This window comes from Tetrao urogallus (genome assembly GCF_951394365.1).
Source record: "Tetrao urogallus genome assembly, chromosome: 3".
Classification (NCBI taxonomy): Eukaryota; Metazoa; Chordata; class Aves; order Galliformes; family Phasianidae; genus Tetrao; species Tetrao urogallus.
Window position 1 is genome coordinate 42,986,746 of NC_136815.1, and position 17,817 is coordinate 43,004,562.

Genomic DNA, 17,817 nt, shown 5'->3' on the forward strand with positions numbered 1-17,817 from the left:
TTTCCCTGTGTATTCACTAGGTTTGCTATAGACTTCTTGAAAAATGAATGCCAAAAAAGTACACAGTACTCAAGATGTAGGTGCACAGAATTTACATTAAGTTGTGAATTAATTCTTTCTCTCCTGTTCTCAGAAATATTCCTGGTGTCGACCAACATTTAGTTGGTTATTTTGCTTGCTATTGTACGTTGAAATAGTGGCTTTGGAGAATTATCAATTATGACTCCAAGATCTCTTTCCTAAGCTGTAACTGCCTGTAGACATGAAAAGACTAATCATGGAAACAATATTGTCTCAGAGATGCCTAAGATGTTTCTAGCTACTTAGACTGTATTTCAAGGTCAGTGTGGTATTTAAGGCAGATGTAGTAGTTATGTGTACTGTTTAAATTTCTGTGTTTCGGTGTTTTTATAGAAAGAAAGTTTCTAGGCCAGGTGACTGGAATAAGCAGATATATTTTTAAATAGAAGAATGTAAGAATAATATATTTTTAGAAATCAAATTATTGATTAGAAATAAAAATAAAACAAAAAATAATAACAGTTCTGATCAGTTTTTTCCTCCTATTATGAAAATGAATTCCACGATGGCAAGAACTGAAGTTCAATGGGGACATTAAAATAGCATATCTTCCAGAGTCAGCTTCTTTCTTTAGAATCTATTTCTCACATAAACAGCGATCTAATAGCATGTCTCATGCTCACAGAAAAAAAAAATCTCCATTTTCCTTCTTAAGAAACTTATGTTTTCTTTTTTTAAGAAGAATTAAGAGTGTCAACTATATTTCGTCATTAAATAGGAAGAAGGCCAGGAAATCTAGAATTGTTTGGCATATTTGGAGAAGTACTTTATATTATATAGGTGTGGATGTTACATCTATCAACCAGTACAACAGCATGTTCTTTATATGTGATTTCTGTGACTGTTATTCCAAGACAAATCAAATATATCTCTAAGGAGAAAAGTTCATACTGTAATGTAATTTGCACTGCTGCATGACTGAGTGGCAGTGGAAGTGGCAATGAAATAGCATGGAGCAACTGTAGTCCTAGGTCCATTTCCAAGGCACAGAGGTGATATGCGGTTATCTGGGATGTGCTAAATTGTTGATGGAATAAAACTATATCCAGAAAGCATGAGTATTCTCAGAGATGTTAGAGCCTCTAGAGATCTGGTATGTTGTCTTTAATGGATATTGAAAGTGATCCTCTCCCTCAGTGATGATGGCCATACTATTTTAATTTGCATTGGTAAGGAAATTTGGGGTAGTGGAGAGTAGATTTCCTGGCAGATGCACAGGGCATTTACATAGTGTAATCAGCATCTAGGGAAATTATCAAAGCTCTTTCATCTAAATGTAATAACTATTGGTCTCCAGCTATGGAACTTGCAGCAACATATTCTACATATCATCTGTTGGCAGTGCTATCACAATTCCCCTGAGGTTATGCCACAGGACTCCATTTAAAACCTCGCATCTGCCACTTGTTCTTTAAATCACAGTCATATGGGACATTATGTAAGAGTTTTATGATTGTATTAGTTTTATTGAGCTAATTTTATAAGATATAACATGTCAGAAGCACCAATAAAAAGAAACATCTCTTACATGTTTGCTGCCTTGACTAACATTTGTTACAAAATCCAAAATGCACACTGCATTAATGTGGGTGAATTACTGCATCTGAATAAATACGCAGTATACCATGGTATGTTTTTGATGACACATGTCAGGTTTTTTTTGCCCCAAACAACTGCTAAAGGTGACTCATAGTAAATTGTAATTAGAAGGCTTGTATGTCATGACTCTTGCAGTATGTCTAATCCATGGATGGAAGAAAAGTGAACCATACACTCCACAGCACTCTATTTCTTTTCGGTAGACATTTGGTCAGACCACTTAATTTATCTAGCAGATTTTTGCATATTTAATGAAAATTAAATTGCATTTAACTTTTTTACACATCTGTATTCTGCTACCTGTCAATAAAATTTGAAAAGAGTTTTCTTAAAAGTGTCTGAGAAGAACAAAACATCTGGACTAAAAAGAAGCTTGGGATAAATCTTGATAATGATAAAGCTTGGGAATTATAAAAATTAAAAAAAAAAATAATTACATCATTTGTCTTCTAACCAGCATAACTGAAAAAGCCAGATCTACCCTTAGAAGTGAAACTCCAGTTTGCAGGTTGATGCAAAGCCTCTTTATTGAAGATAAATTTGGGGACAGAGAAGCTATGCTTTTTATTTCTATGCTTTATATATCTTTTCTGTGGATACACTTTATCATGAGTTGGATGTAAATGTTGCTCAGGTTGCTTTCACTTCTACATGGAGGAAGTCCTGAGGCAGCAGCAAGTGGCATCAAGTCAGCACAAGGCTCAACACTTCTCACAAACAGAAGAAATGAGAAGAAACAACATCTAATTTCAGCCTGAGACAGCTACAACTACAACAGCAGCTTTCTATCTGGGTTCAGATATCTTCATAGTTGCTGCCCTTTATTCTCTTCCACATTTAACAGGGGAAAAGTGATTAGGATCAGATTCCTGATTTTCAGATGCTTTTTTTTTTTTCTCTTGCTGTAACAGTGTAAAACTACTTGACAAGCCAGCATTTCTGTGAGTCTGTTTCCCTGAGAGCCTGAATTGGATGTGTAGAACTTATCTGATATAGGATAGAGGTTTGACAGTAGAAACAGGAAGACAGTGAAGCCTCTATCTATGACAGTGAAGCAGAGTTTATGTTGCACAGTTTCTCTTCTAATCCTCTAGATTGTGAATACCCTTTCCATTTAGACAACTCTGAATCACCGTCAGGCAGAGACTGCCTGTCTTCTTCGACTTTTGCAGTGTACAGACTCATATTTTTAGATGCTTTCATATGTATCTAATCTAACTAGAGTAAATGGAAGATACAGGCACTTAGCATGTCCAAGGTGCTCACAATCTTGGCTCCAAGCACCAGAACAAGGACCAGTGGTTAGCTAGAATGGCTGGTAGGTTGACATTTGAATAACTAATGTGCTTTTCGAATTGTATTTTTTCATCCTAAGAATGGAGAAGGGAGTTGCATCAATCACATCTTGGCTGCAAAATAGTAGACATTATAGAAGTGTGATTTACAGATTATAAAGGTTCGATATAGGAGGGATTAGTTGTCGGCTTTTGTTATTTTTGTTTTTTTTTTTTTTGCTGTTGTCTTGATTTGTTAAATTAGGCTCCTCAAATTTGAGAAAAAATTGTATCATTCCAGTCAAGAGCTGTGGAGGCAGGATAAGGAGGTAAGAAATTTGCCTGGCATTTTATTAAGAAACACAAATAGAATCTCAGTTTTCCTTGAAACTTTGCCCAAGACTTTAATTTAATTTAATGTTGTTAAGGGAAACTTCTAACAAAATAAAAACTGCATTTCTCATAGACAAAAAACAGTAAAGCCAGCAGGGAGTGAGGCTTATAAAGATATTTCTCTTTTGCAATACAGTTGGAATGCAATGGAATTTAAGACAAAATTCTTTAAAGAAGTAAATACAATAGCATACATACCAGTTGTTAAAAGAGATAAGCTTTATTTTGTGGCAACTGTACTCTTTAAATTTGTTAAATAGAAGATCTTCGTTGCCAAACTTTGATTTTTATATGGTAAAGAGACGTTCTTTTCCTAATCACAGGATCACAGAATTGCAGGGGTTGGAAGGGGCCTCATGAGATCATCAAATCCAACCCTTCTGCTAAAGTAGGTTCTCTACAATAGGTGCACACATAATGCTTCAATATAGTTGCTAGTTAGGGTGAAATGTTCTGGCTGTTTGAGATTAATATTTTGGATTTGGGGGATGGGGTTTCAACTCCAATATGAAGACGCTTACTGCATTGTCATGTCAGTGATGAGGTATTATTTCTAATTGCATAGCAGTTTTTGTTTGTTAGCAATTTTTTAGAAAGGAGTTTCCAGAGTTAAGTGGTCATCAGTTTGCTTTTTTTTTTGTTTGTTTATTACAGTTTATTTCTTCCTATTTTGAATTCTAGAACTACCACTGATTGCCAAAGTCCAAGTCATGTAAAGTTATTTATGACTTTTTATAACCCATTTACTCAGTGCTGAAGAGTATTTCCTCCTGATTTCAGTATAAAGCACTTCTGGGGAAATTCAATTACAGCATCCTTCTTTTTTTTTAACTGCAGTACTGTTTTCTGATTCCAGTTTGCCAGCTGTAGTGGTTTCAATGGCAGGAAACTCAGAAAAACACTTGGTGTCATTTGTTTTGTCAACACATGTACCAGTTCTGGAACAGATCGTTACAGTGGGTAATCTTTTCTTTCAGAATCTCACCCCACGCAGCAGCATCCAGAGAGAAACTCTTGCCTCAAGAGTTGAATCTAATCAGAGGCCAAGCCAGAGAACAAATTTTCCTGCTGCTCACACAGCTACTTCTAAATGCAGAAGCTTGTGTGACAAAGACAGCTAAAAAAACATATTCTTCAAAGTCTGATCACATACTAAGGAAAATATCTTGGAAGAATATGTAAAAAAGCCTTTCTGCTTCTTGTTACTGAGCTGTAAGCACTGAATCTTGTTGCAAGGATTATGTACTGTAAGAAATGTCAAACTGTGTGAAAGCCTGGGAACTGAATAAGCAAACACTCGCATACTGTAAGAGACGTTCCAATAGTGAGAATAACTTTGTCTCTATTTTACAGGCTGGTGATACTGTACTTTGCATTTCATAGATTTTTTGTGTTCTCCTGGTCTCCCATAGGGTTTCTGTGACAACATTCTGTGAGTGGTAGGGTTGTTTTGAGGATCAGAACAGCATTCCAAATTCTGATCAGGCTATGATACTGTGACATGTTATTAGTTTTTAGCACAGGTGGGAATTAAGTTCCACTGGAGTAATAATCATAAATTCAATGAACCTCCTCTTTCCTGTCTCACAGAATGTCTATAACCACTACCTCTGTGCTTATGACATCATTCTCATCTTTCGGACCAAGTCTGAAAGTCTTCCACTTGTAGTGGAATATAGTGCCATGTAAAGGTTCAGTTTCTTTTAATGGAAATATTTTCTGAGCACCTGATGATCAAGAAAATCCCAGCAGTAATTTCATTTTAAAGAGCAGACAAATATAAAGAAGCCTCAGTTACATAGATACATTTATTGCTCTGAAAGTAGTGCCTCCTATTTATTTCTGTGAAAACTACAACAGATATAAAGAACACAATAATGCTATTTGATAGAGCAAATTCTCAGCTACAAAATGCTAATTGTCCTGCTAACAGAAAATGTGATCAAACAGTCCTAGTTAGTAGTAGAAATAACTACTATAAGTAATATAATAATAAGTAGCTGAGAATTTTCCCTATCAAAAATGTTTTTGTGTTCTTTGTATCTGTTGTAGCTGCCATGAAAACAAACGGGAGGTACTAGTTTCAGAGCAACCTGTGTATCTCTGCACGTGTGTATTTATATATGTTGACAAAGACATTAGTAGGTTTATACCAAGTTATTCAAGTGAATCACTGGATAATTTATTTACGGAATTACACTTAAGAATTCTAAGCAGTGAGCAATAATGGCCACGTCTTAGTTGTCAATTATTCACGTCATTAGTCATTTCCCTGAAGGCTTTACTGTTCTCCTGCAGGCATCTCAAAAAGACACAGTAATGCCATTAGTCAATTGGCTGCCTGTCCGATTCTTGAACTTTGAAAGCGAGCACCAACATGTCAGCTCCTGGTTCATACTCCCCATTTAACAGGCTTTTTTCTTACTGCTTACACTGCACAGTCATTATTCCTGTCACCCCATGTGTCAGGAATCCTGTGACCAGCTCCATCTTACACTTAGATCACTGAATGAAAGTGGAAAATTGGAAGGTGGTAGACTACAGGTAAGAGTTTGCTACTTAATGGGGGAGTGCAGTCCACTTATTCTACAGAAGAGTCCAAAAAGCAGCATCCCAGTCTCACCACATAACCTATCTGAATTTAACCTCACAAAAAAAAGTCCCAGTGCAGCAGGGAGGGGCTCAAAGTTTGTGGAGTATGTAATTTCCAAGAGAATTACTGCAGTGAAAGGACAACATTCTTCTGCAACGTTGTAACACATGGTTTGACCTGGCAGGCAGCTGAACACCGCAGCGGTTTGCTCACTCCCCATCAGCAGAATGGGAGAGAAAATAAAAAGTAAATAAATAGAAATGAAAGGATTCGTGCTTTGAGATAATTGCAGTTGCAGCTAAACAACAAAATAAATTTTTAAAAAAAGTAATTTGCAATGTATTTACCATCAGCCAACCAATCTTTTACTTAATGCAAGCACTGCACGGCAACGAAAACATAGAGTTGTAGCTATTAACAACATTTTCATCCTACATCCAGAACACAATGCTATACCAGCCATTCTGAGGAGAGCTAACACTATCCCAGTCAAAACTAAGTTATATTTCAATATTACCAAGAAGTAACTTGCAGGTTTCCAGATTAACACTTTCAATTAATATATTTAATTGATGTTTCTTATCCTGCAGTGCTAGTCTCATCTTTCCCCAGGCAGCATTATGATGTTATTGTTTCCTTTTGCTATCCTTTTTTTTTTTTTTTTTTTTTTTTTTTTTTAAATTTGAAATCAGCATGTACAAGATATATTATAGAATCAGTAAATGTAAGTTTTTACAGTGATCTCAAGTTATAAATCGGAATAAAGGGCATTTGCAAATACTTTTGAATACAGAACATGAATTCTAGTCTAGTCTCGTGATTGAATGTCATCGGCAAGACTTACTCACATGTGGTACTGTTACTTTTTGTCGGTATTGTCTGTTTACATCAGAAGTTCCCTAGCAGAATGATTGTATCTCTGATTCAAATCTTCTGTACTCTAATAGATTCCATCTGGAGGGACTACATGTTTGTAAAAAACTCAAGTACAATTGAGAGGACCCTTTGTGAGGATACTTTAAGGTAGGCTTCTGAAATCTTTAAGTGTTTCCGAGAGAGGTATCTATTCCATTCACTTTCAAATGAGTTATTCATTTCACTGAGATTACTTAAAGCCTTACAGCATCTTTTACATGACAAAAACTAAGCTAGAAATCCAGATAGGATCCACATCATGCAGCAGCATAATTTCTGGTCTAATCATTAGGCTAAGAGCCAGAAAGAGCTGGTTATAGAAGCTCAGAGACAATGAGCTCTTGCTATTCAATGTTTCACATCTTCCACTGATTTAAAGCAATAATTCTGCGATTTTGAAGTCCTTGATTTTGAGTATTGCTATTAAATTTCTCTTTGAAGTTGGGCAACAATCCCTTGTAGCTGACTGCAGATGCAGTTCAGCCGTCTACATTTCCTAGACCCTGAATGTGGTAATGACTTCACAACTACACTGCTTCCTTTTGTACTACAAGAGCTGCTCTGAAAGTGTTGCCTTATTTTATTATATTAAACATAATTTTATTGTGTTGGCCCAAGACATCAGAGGAATATTCCCACCAACATTCCATTACATGTTGTTGCCATAGATGGCAGTAGAGGGATAGTCTGACAAAACAATACCTGACATGGAAGTCTATATGAAACAGAGGTGTGAAATTAGGTTCCTCCATGCAGAAAATATGTTCCCATTGACATTCATCAGTGCCTACTAAACACTTATGGAGACCAAATAGTAGATGTGAGCATAATGAAGTTGCAGTGGATGGCGAATTCAGCAGTGGCAATAGTAGGTCACTTCTGCTGGGGCAAATTTTATGAGTATGGCATGCAGGCTCTTGTTCATTGGTGGAAAAAATGCATAGCTCGTGGTGGTGACTATGTATAAAATAATGCTCAATAGCTGAGAATTTTCCTAGTAAATATTGTTATTGTGCTCTTTGTGTTTGTTGTAGCTTCCACAGAAATAAATGGGAGGCATTACTTTCAGAGCAACCTATGTATTTCTCTATAAAATCAATCTTCTTGTCATAGGATACTACATACTTGAGAAATACTTAACCTTCCTCACTTCTTGAGGGTTTGACTACGTAGTGCATCACAAGTACGATCAGGTCCAAGACAAGATAACCTTAAAGCAGGGAAACTATAAAGACAGCACAGAATAAAGATATTCAAAAGTAATTCTTTGAAGTAAGAGCTGAACATTTTTCCTGTGATAGATAAATAAATATATAAGTATCTGTAATCCAAAATACTTGAAGTGCCTTATTAGACCTATAATTTTTAACTCACGCATTTGACAATGACTTTTAAAGAGTTCTTTACTTAAATAGAGTGTTGTGATCCTCAAAAGAATTTTTGATTAAGTGCTTCCCACCTGATTTTATTTTCTTCTGATAAATAGCAGGTTGCACTCTATGTGTAGCTCAAGTGAGCTTTTCAGATTTAGAAGTGTCAGAATATAAATCAAATCTTTCACTTCTGTTTTTGTCTCTCCAACAGTACAAATGGGTATTCAGTGTCAACTTATGAGGATGAAAAGATCTTCCGAGGTAGTAGTGAAACCCACCTGAGCTGAAAGAACCTGCAGAGAAAATCACATAGCCTAGAGTCTACAGTTCACATTCAGGCTTTACATACTTCTGTAGTCCTGATTTCTCATCTTTCAAGCTGAGAACAACATTTTTCTGTAAAGAAAAGGGGGATGTGAGAAGAGCATGCATGTATGTTGGTATTCAAGTCTTGAGCTGAACTCACCAGCACTTTTTTTTTTTTTTTTTTCCTCATTCATGTGATATTTAAATGGTCACAAGCATGTATGAAGAATTATTTCAGTTGTGGCATCCCCCTGCAGCAGAAAGGGTTGGCTACATACAAGGCAACAAATGACTATTACTGGTGATTGCATCCTGATTTGGAAAAATGTGTCACGTAATGCCAAATTGCTCTGCAGCTCTGTTGTTAGGTATGCTTGGTGAGACCACAGTGGTTACATTTAAAAATGTGTATACATGTATGTGCTGTGACATATATGTCGATAAAGGAAATGTTGAAAAAACATGACTGTAGTAGTGGAGCCTAACTGACTGTCCAGACATAAGGTGACAGCTATGTTCACTGCTATTAAACACTACTATTAAAAGTAGCTTGGCTTCATTGGTGCCTTCTCTAATTATAGCTAAATCTCCAATATACAGGCTGATTACCAAAATTCTCAAAATTTTGTAAACCATTACTCTGACTTTTTCTGTCTTGACAATTAGAGCCAAATATTTTGCCATTATCAACAAGTCACCAAAAGTGTTATCTGTGTGAAGTTATTTTTGGTAGAATTTTCTTGTATGACTACCAGAATAAGTGTAGTCATTTCTGTGCTAAGAAATATCACAACCATCACATTCTGTGAGATGCGTAGTTGGTTGACATTTATGCACACATAGACATACATACAAATGCATATTCCCAGTATATATATATGTAACATGTGTACGCATACAGTGCACTGTCTGGCTTTGCAGAAAACATCTGTTAATGATTGTGGTTTGATTTGTTTCCACAAGGCATTACATTCCTTTATCATAACCATCTGTCATTTTCGCCATGTACACTGAATTAATTGCAGAATTTTAAACAGCTCATTTAAAACTAACCACAAACAAAATTATTATCTGGTGAGAGCAGTTTATGAACAATATGTGTATTCCTACTGTGAGGACAGTAGCCACTATTAAGATTTAATAATTCAACTCATCTCTAAACTTTTAGGAATGTAGTAGAAAGTCCTGTAATGTAAAGAAGCTCATGCTGTTATGAGCAAATCCCAAGTCCTTCAGAAGTACAGAACTACACACAAATCAAGATAAAGAGAAAATAAATTTAATCCTTAACTCTATTTCTTCATGCAACAGTGGGAGATGAAACTTTTGAACAGTGTTTTGATGACAAATTAACTTCTAGCATAAGTAGGAACAACCCTCTGAGTCAACAGAGGTATGCCATCTATGTTTCCTAATGTAGAACACTGGATTTACTTTAAACCTCATTTTTCTGCAGAGGTATAGGAGGTTTACTTTAGAATGCTCTCCTGCCTCAACTCTCTGTAAGATTTAGGATGGTTTTATGTCTTTCATTATCTCTATCAGTGACGTAATACTCGGAAGTGTATTGGTCCCTGTACGAGACTTTCTCATTCCAACTTCATGCATGAAGAAAATGGAAGAAATTGTAAAAACTGTGGCCCTCTCTTCTATGTGTGAATAGTCTTGACTAATCTGTGTAATAAATATTTAACATAGACAAGCTGTTTTGTTAAGAAAGATGGCATACCCTCCTACATGAATTGTATCTGAAAAAGTGCATATTGGAAATATTAGAGTAAGTGCTTGCCAAGAGTCAGGGTGAAACAGGCTAACTTATTATACTAATTGTGTTCTTCATTCCTTTGTTTATATTGTCTATACCAATTAAAGAGTCATTACTAAGATTAGATGTCCCCAGTTGTGCCAATTAGGCAACAGTACATCCTGATTTTTAATATGAATATGGTTTCAGTTCAAGAATTTATCTAGTGGTCATTATTTTTACATTTTTCAAGACTTTGTCTTTGTCAAACTAAACGTGCTTGGGCTAATCTGTGCCTTCATTTGCTCTCCTAAAAAGCTCTTTACCTTCTTACAAACTCTTAAACAATTACTTTGCTTATCATCTGCAATATGCATTATAATTTCATCACTTTCAATCCAGTTTTTGCTGAAGATCATATGTTCCTTTGATCTCTGAGATAAAAGTAAATTTCTCAGAGAGTATGCCTTTAGTGACACCATTCCAGCTTTCTTTTCTTGTTCTCTGTAACCAAACAACTGTATCCCAACATTTTAAAATACAGAGCTGTCACTATTTTAAGTACTCAGCCCCATTTGTTCTTAATTATTGCACATTTAAACTGAAAAACCTCCATTGCTAAAGATGACATTGGCTTATATATATTCTAATTAGACACACTAAATTCATTCTGACTATATAATAAAGTAAACCAAACAAAAGAAAACCAAAGTAGGAAATAAGTGCACACGAAAAGCTATTTTATGAGTACATTAAGAACTTTTAATTTAATACTAGAAAGTTAGGCACTGTCATAATTGAAGTTGCCTATTCAACATATGAATTATGATAGTCTTTAACTGCATGATCCTAGAGTACTTTCTGTTCAACTGCAGGAAATGCATGCCTTGAATAAATTACTCTGACTCATCTATAGAAAAGGCTTGGTACTATTTATTCAGTGATGCAAGCACGCTTTGCTAAAAAGTGTGATCATGTAATTAAAAGTTGTATCATAAAATCACAGAAGTACAACCCTTCTTTTCTGAATGACTTTATAACTGACAGTTGCCATTGTTTTTAACAGCTTTATTCGGGTATATAATGTCTTTATTTAAGATTCCCCTTTACAAAACTGACATCAAATTGTATCATATAAAGTTGTCATTGTCTGTGTGGAAGTGATCAGATTTACCCAGAAAGTGTCAGAATTAATTGCTCAATACAAAGGGATTCCACTGTCTTTTTCTACATTGTTTCCGCATATTAACCTAACCAGTACATAGAGGCCTCATCAGTGTAGGACTTAAGTCTCAGTCAGTGATGACTTAGCTGCCCCAGCTGAACCTCCTGACTGATCAGCAGTGCCATTTTGTACAACCTAAAGGACTTCATGTGTGAGTTTATATCCAGCAGTCATGGCAGCAGGAATTTTCCTTGGCTTCTGCCCTTATCTCAAGAGGTAAGTTCAGATCAGCTTGTCATCAGATCTCAGCTTCTTTGAATACATACCCTTGGCTTATCTGCCAAGCAGACCAGTTTTTAATGCCATGAAAATCTTGTACCAGCAGCACACATTCCAGTATTCCTCTGTGGTCACGTTAGCAAGTGTCTGCTACTCAGATGTCTTTCACATGAGACCCACTGAAGAAGGCAACACATATAATCACAGCAGAGGTCAGAATGTTTGCAGTCTCAGCAGTCTGGCTTTAGAGCACTGTTTTCATCAGAGTTTGTGGTCTGACATCGCCCTTAAGTACTGTAACCACAACCAAGAGATTCAGATTTACCAGGTAAAAAATGACACTGGTTAAATGCAGTATAGTTAATTAACCAACATCATACACAAGTGCTACGGACCACATATCAGATGTCATATTGACCCATGGCTGCAATTGGCTGTCCCTGCTGGCACCTGTTCAAGCCCAGCCTTTCCTTGCTGGTAGATGCTGAACAGCCCAGATGTCCTAAATTTTAAGAGGCAACAGAACAGCCCAAACCTGTGCTGCCTCTTCATCTGCCCCTCCCACCCCTTCAAGAAATACATCAGAGAGTGGTCAGACGAAAAGAAGCCCTTCCAAACTATACAGACGCTGATGTTAAAACCCTAACACTATGCTAGCAATACTAATGCTAGCAGTGCCTTGCTAAAAATGCAACTAATACAAGGAGTCGAACAAAATTCTTAGGTGATATTCAAGAGAGCCTTGTACAGCTAGGTCATGGGGCGAGCTCCTTATGATACACTGCACCATTTTTTTACCAGCAGCATGACTGGAGACTATATGTGTAATGGTAATACACTGCAAGGTTGCAGGGCATGGGACACAAGGATGCCAGGATTGTATACCCATAGTGTTCCCCTCCTCTTATGCTCTCCAACTCAGCCATCTTGTGGTTACACTACAGATGTAACTGGATGAACACTGATAACTGCAAGAGGCTTCAGCATGTTCAGGATGGCTGAAATGCTCAGATTTTATCAAATAAAAGGCAGCCAAAATGCAGACTAAATATTTTCTGAAATGCAAAACTCTCCTATCTGACAGATGAAAGAGACACTAGCTTGAAAAAAGGGAGGAAATAGAAAACCCGAATGACTTAATCTTTGTATTGCATGAAACTAAGAGTCTTCTTTCAGATGAGCGCAACCACAGCACAGTTGTGTGCATGTGGAACATCTAGTTGGCTATAAAAGCCTCTGGGAACGAAGCCTTTTAACCAACAGGTCATTATACAAGCACATAATTAATAGAATCTGCATTAACTGTATATTAATAAACATTCCACGTCAGCAGGTTGTTGTTATTAAAGAAATAATTGTATTTTTAACTTAGAGATAAGTAGTGAAGGTCTTCACCTAGAAATGATTTTATTTTTTTCATGTTCTATTTATTTACAATTCTGGTGAGACATATACTGCATAATGACTTTACATTTTGCTCTCAGAAAAATATATTATGAGACTGCACACTGACATTTGTTCAATTTTATACCACATGACACATACCAAATAGACTGGGGAAATTAGTCTCAGATTTATAAACAAAACTTCTTACACAAGTGACTCATTTTAGTTGAATGTGGATGGTCCTTAATGGGAACACATATGTTTATGCTAAATAACCTGTATTACCAACTGAGACTGCACAATTCTCTCCACCATTAGAAAGATTGATTTTGCCTTGGAGTGCCTCTACTCAACAGAAGTACCCTTCAGGTAAGTTGAAAAAGTTACCAGGAATGCAGTGTAAATGAGCAGTGAAGATTCTGGTGGAGATGGAGGAAAATTATAACATGCCAGTGAAAAGCATCTTCAGTGTTCTAATATGTTAAACAATTGGGAAAAAAAAAAAAAAAAAAGGGCAAGAGGGGAAAAAAAGTAAAAGTAAGTATGCCACACTATGCAACAAAACGATTCTTATAGGTTGCCTAACTTGAAAGTATGGAAGAATTCAAATGACACACATAGACAACCAGAGAACAAGGTTAATTCTCCAAAATTGTTAATTCTAGTACTTCGGAAATATTTTGTGAGATCAGATTAAGTTTAGACAATTTACAGGGTAGTCTTCATTATGGAGGACCTTGGAAGATATTTTTTTATTAATAAAATGCTGAATTTTGATTAATAAAATGGTGAATTTAATAAGTAGTGACAGTATCCATAAATCCTTTTTTCTTTGTTGAAGGGAATGATTATTAGTTGAAGCACAGTCATTGCTTTCACTTGTTTTGAAATATGAAGAGTAGGAAAAAGGTCCTCTAATCAATTAGGAAGCAAGCCTCAGCAACTAGATACCAAAGCTCAGCTGTCAAACTTCAGAAGAATAATAATAAACTTCTAAATTTATTGAAGTTGTATTTGAATGGTTCTGTAATATAATCCTTATGCTAATGCCTGTTAAATCGTGACTGATGGTAATCACAATGTCACTGCCACGTCCATTTAGGAATGTAAATATAGGAAAAGAACTACAACTGCTAAATTAAGAATGGAGACTTTCTTACAGGGTAAAAATAAATCCTTCATTCTGTTATGTTTACTTTTCTCTTTTATCAAAGGGAAATAACATTTATCAAGCATGGAGGGATCCACGCTATATTGTTGTGTTGTTTGTTTGTTTTGTAGTTGTTTTTCAATTTAAAACAAACCTGTATCCATAGTGTTCACAAGTTCCAAATGAAAATAATTTTCTTCTTTTCTAAAAGTGCGAAGTTGTCAGCTAATCTACAGTAATTTGCTACGTGACTCCATTGCTTTCCTGTCTTTATCTCTTTGCTGAGCTGCACACCAGAACTATGTCCTTTCAGAAACACAACAATAATTTTCACAGGATTGAATCTGTACATAAATATAATACATTCAGAATATAGAGTGGAGCTGTATGTAACTATAGTCAGTCATGTAAGTAGCTGCCTGAAGTCTGCAGTGAGTGAATATCATAGAATACTTTTGTTATTATTTCTCATGGAGACTTTTCCTCTCATTTTCTAAAGTGACTGCTCATGACATTAAAAAAAAGACAAGATCCGTGCATAGGACTGTTATCCATCCATCCCAAAATCTTTATCTTTTCCATTTCTTCAGAATGTCCCAGATAGAAACCCTGCTTCAGAGAAGAGAGAAATATCACATTAGAGACACTAGAGCAAGCTGATGCATCAACACAGTGAAAAGTGGTGCTGAACATACATATTTTTCAAACTAGCACAGCAAAATCAGCAGAGAGCTAAATAAAACTGGCTGATAGTGGGATTTATTAGCTCTGAGCAATCACAGGCATATATACATATATGCATTCATGCAGCTTTAAACAGTTTCTGCTGGCTTGGAGAAACTGCACAGCAACCTGCTGCTCAGAGTAAATACACCTATTTCTGTGGTATGACCATAGAGCCTGTTCATGAAGAGCTCAAAAGAAGGAAGAACCTCAGTCCTACCAAGCTTACTTCCCTTGCCATCAAAAAGCAATTTAAAGAAATCCATGATTAGCAAATTCTAAAGACTCAAGTTAGTTACTGGTTCTCAAGTTACTCATGAAACAGCCAATACTAGTGGATATTTAAAGTGCAATCAATGTTGAGGTTTACATGTAAAATAATAATCTGCAATTATAACATTCTCTCTCTGTGAGACATCTTTTCTCCATACACTGAAAAAAATTTTGATATTAAGATCTCCGCTATTAAAACACTGAACCTCATTTTCTTTAGAGAAAATTCCATTTATAATAACTCCATCCTGTATAATTTATGTAAGTTCCAAAACTCTATTTGGCATCAGAGAGTACCTCTATCCTCCCTCTATTTTATTTCCCTATGTCTATAAAGCATGTATACAACATAAAATTCATTACAAAAAAAAATTATATATATATATATATATATCACATTTCCTGACTTTATGCAGATGGTTTTTACTAAGTTAAAATTCTCTTATCCCTAACTGTTTTGGTACAGCATTCGGAAGATAAAAAAAAATTGTTATAATGTTTAGTGTGCGAAACTTTGCAATTTCAGAGGCGTTAAATGGATCAATTAATGCACACATCTTATGTTTCTAAATTTCTGGGCACTACTAGCTGAGTGATTCAGGCTGCAGTCTGCATATGAAAGATATTTTTCAATGAGAATGTGCACCCTGCTTCTCTGAACAACCACCGTGCAAAGGATGTAGACTAACAAACAAGGAGCTTTGATACAGTTGCCAGATGTAGCTCTGAAAGTATTACCTCCTATTTTTTTTCCTTGGAAACTGTAACAGTTACAAAGAGCACAATAACACTATATGACAGAGAAAATTCTCAGCTACAAAACACTATTTCTCAACATATGCACCATCATTAGCTAAGCATGTTTGCCAGCATGAACAGGAGCCTGCATGCCACACTCATAAAAACCTTTACCAGTACAGGTGAGTCACTATAGCTGTTGCCACTGTTGAAATGAACCACCTACCACCTCACTGTTCTCATATCCACTGTTTGATCACTATAAATATTCACAAGTGTCAATGAATGTCAATGGATGTCATTTTTTCTGCATGGAGGAATTCAACTCCATGCCTTTGCTTCATAAGCACTTTCATGTTAAACACCAATTTGTCAGACTGCCTCTCTGTTGACATTTGTCACATGGCAATCTAACGTGACAGAATATTGTCAGGAAGATTCAAACCTCTGCTGCCATACCACCAGCATCCTCCTCTGATAACTGTGGGCTGACATCATAAAATAGGATGCATTACTTTCAGAGTACTTCTTGTTTGAAAATTATCTCAGGAAACCACACTAATGCATATGAAGGAAGTGTAGCACTTTTTATTCAGCACATTGTTGTTGTTTTTTCCTGTATCCATGGAGCAGGACTAGACAGATACTGAAATATTCATCTTCTCTTGCTGCCTGAGTAGTTTTACAAATACATAACCGAGGCACAAAAGCAGTACATTATTTTTCTTCCTGAGAGTACAATCTCTGAATGATGTAGAGGATGGGAAATACGTTCTGCTTCAACTACCAGCTCTAATTCAGTTTTCTAGAGCTACTGTTTCGATACTGCACTGAAATACTGGGACTAATCTCCCTCATTGTGAATAGCAGGCATTATTGTGGCAATACTGTGGTATTCAGTTCTGCTCAAAAATAACATAATAAAATTAGACTATTGAGTAACAATATGGACAATGTGCATGCTAAATTGTGGAAATAAAGACCACAAACAAGATGATAATGAACTGAAAAATTGAATCTATTAGGCTGTTTTTATGCTTCTTCCAGTAATAGATTGAAGCAAATTAAAGGAGTTCCTTAAAAATTTATTTCAGATGCAAAACTCCAATAATCAAAATGACTATTCAATTATTTTCTCAGGAGATATAATAGAGAGATCTGCACATTTCAAAATGTTCCTCAGTTTTAGAAGAAAATATTTTGAAGTGTATCAAGTATTTGAAAAATACTTCAGTGGCTGGAAGAGAAAAAATTGAAGATGTTGCATCCAACTACGGCAGTGTTTCTTCTCCACTGCTTTTTTACTTCTTATCTTCACTTACTGGCACGACCCTTTGGTCACCTGTGAAGCTCCACCAGTTTAAGAGACAAGAACAGAAGTCCATGTTAGCAGATCCAGAGGCAAGATCAAGGCACAAGATGGTACATAAATAAATGTAGGAACAGTAGTATGTGCTTGTGAGGTCTGCAGCTTTTAACTTCTCATTTGGGAGGAAAAGCATAGCTCTCAATAGACAGAAAGTTAATACAAATACTTGGAGGAATGTATGTACACAGCACAATGATGAAAAATGGTCTTAGTCAGAATGAATTAATTATGTCTCAGATATGCTACAGTCCAATGTGAGTACTGGATGCTGATGCTGTGATCCTCCAGCAGCACCATGCTGAAAGTTGCCCCAGCCCAATCCTATTCCTCATGCTCTCTCTGCTCCAGGAGCCTCTGCTCAGCACTGACACAAGTGTTTATGCAGCCACATAATGGATTGGATTGATTAACTAATTTATCCCAAATTACCTCTGCAAAAAATGTTTGAGCTCTTTT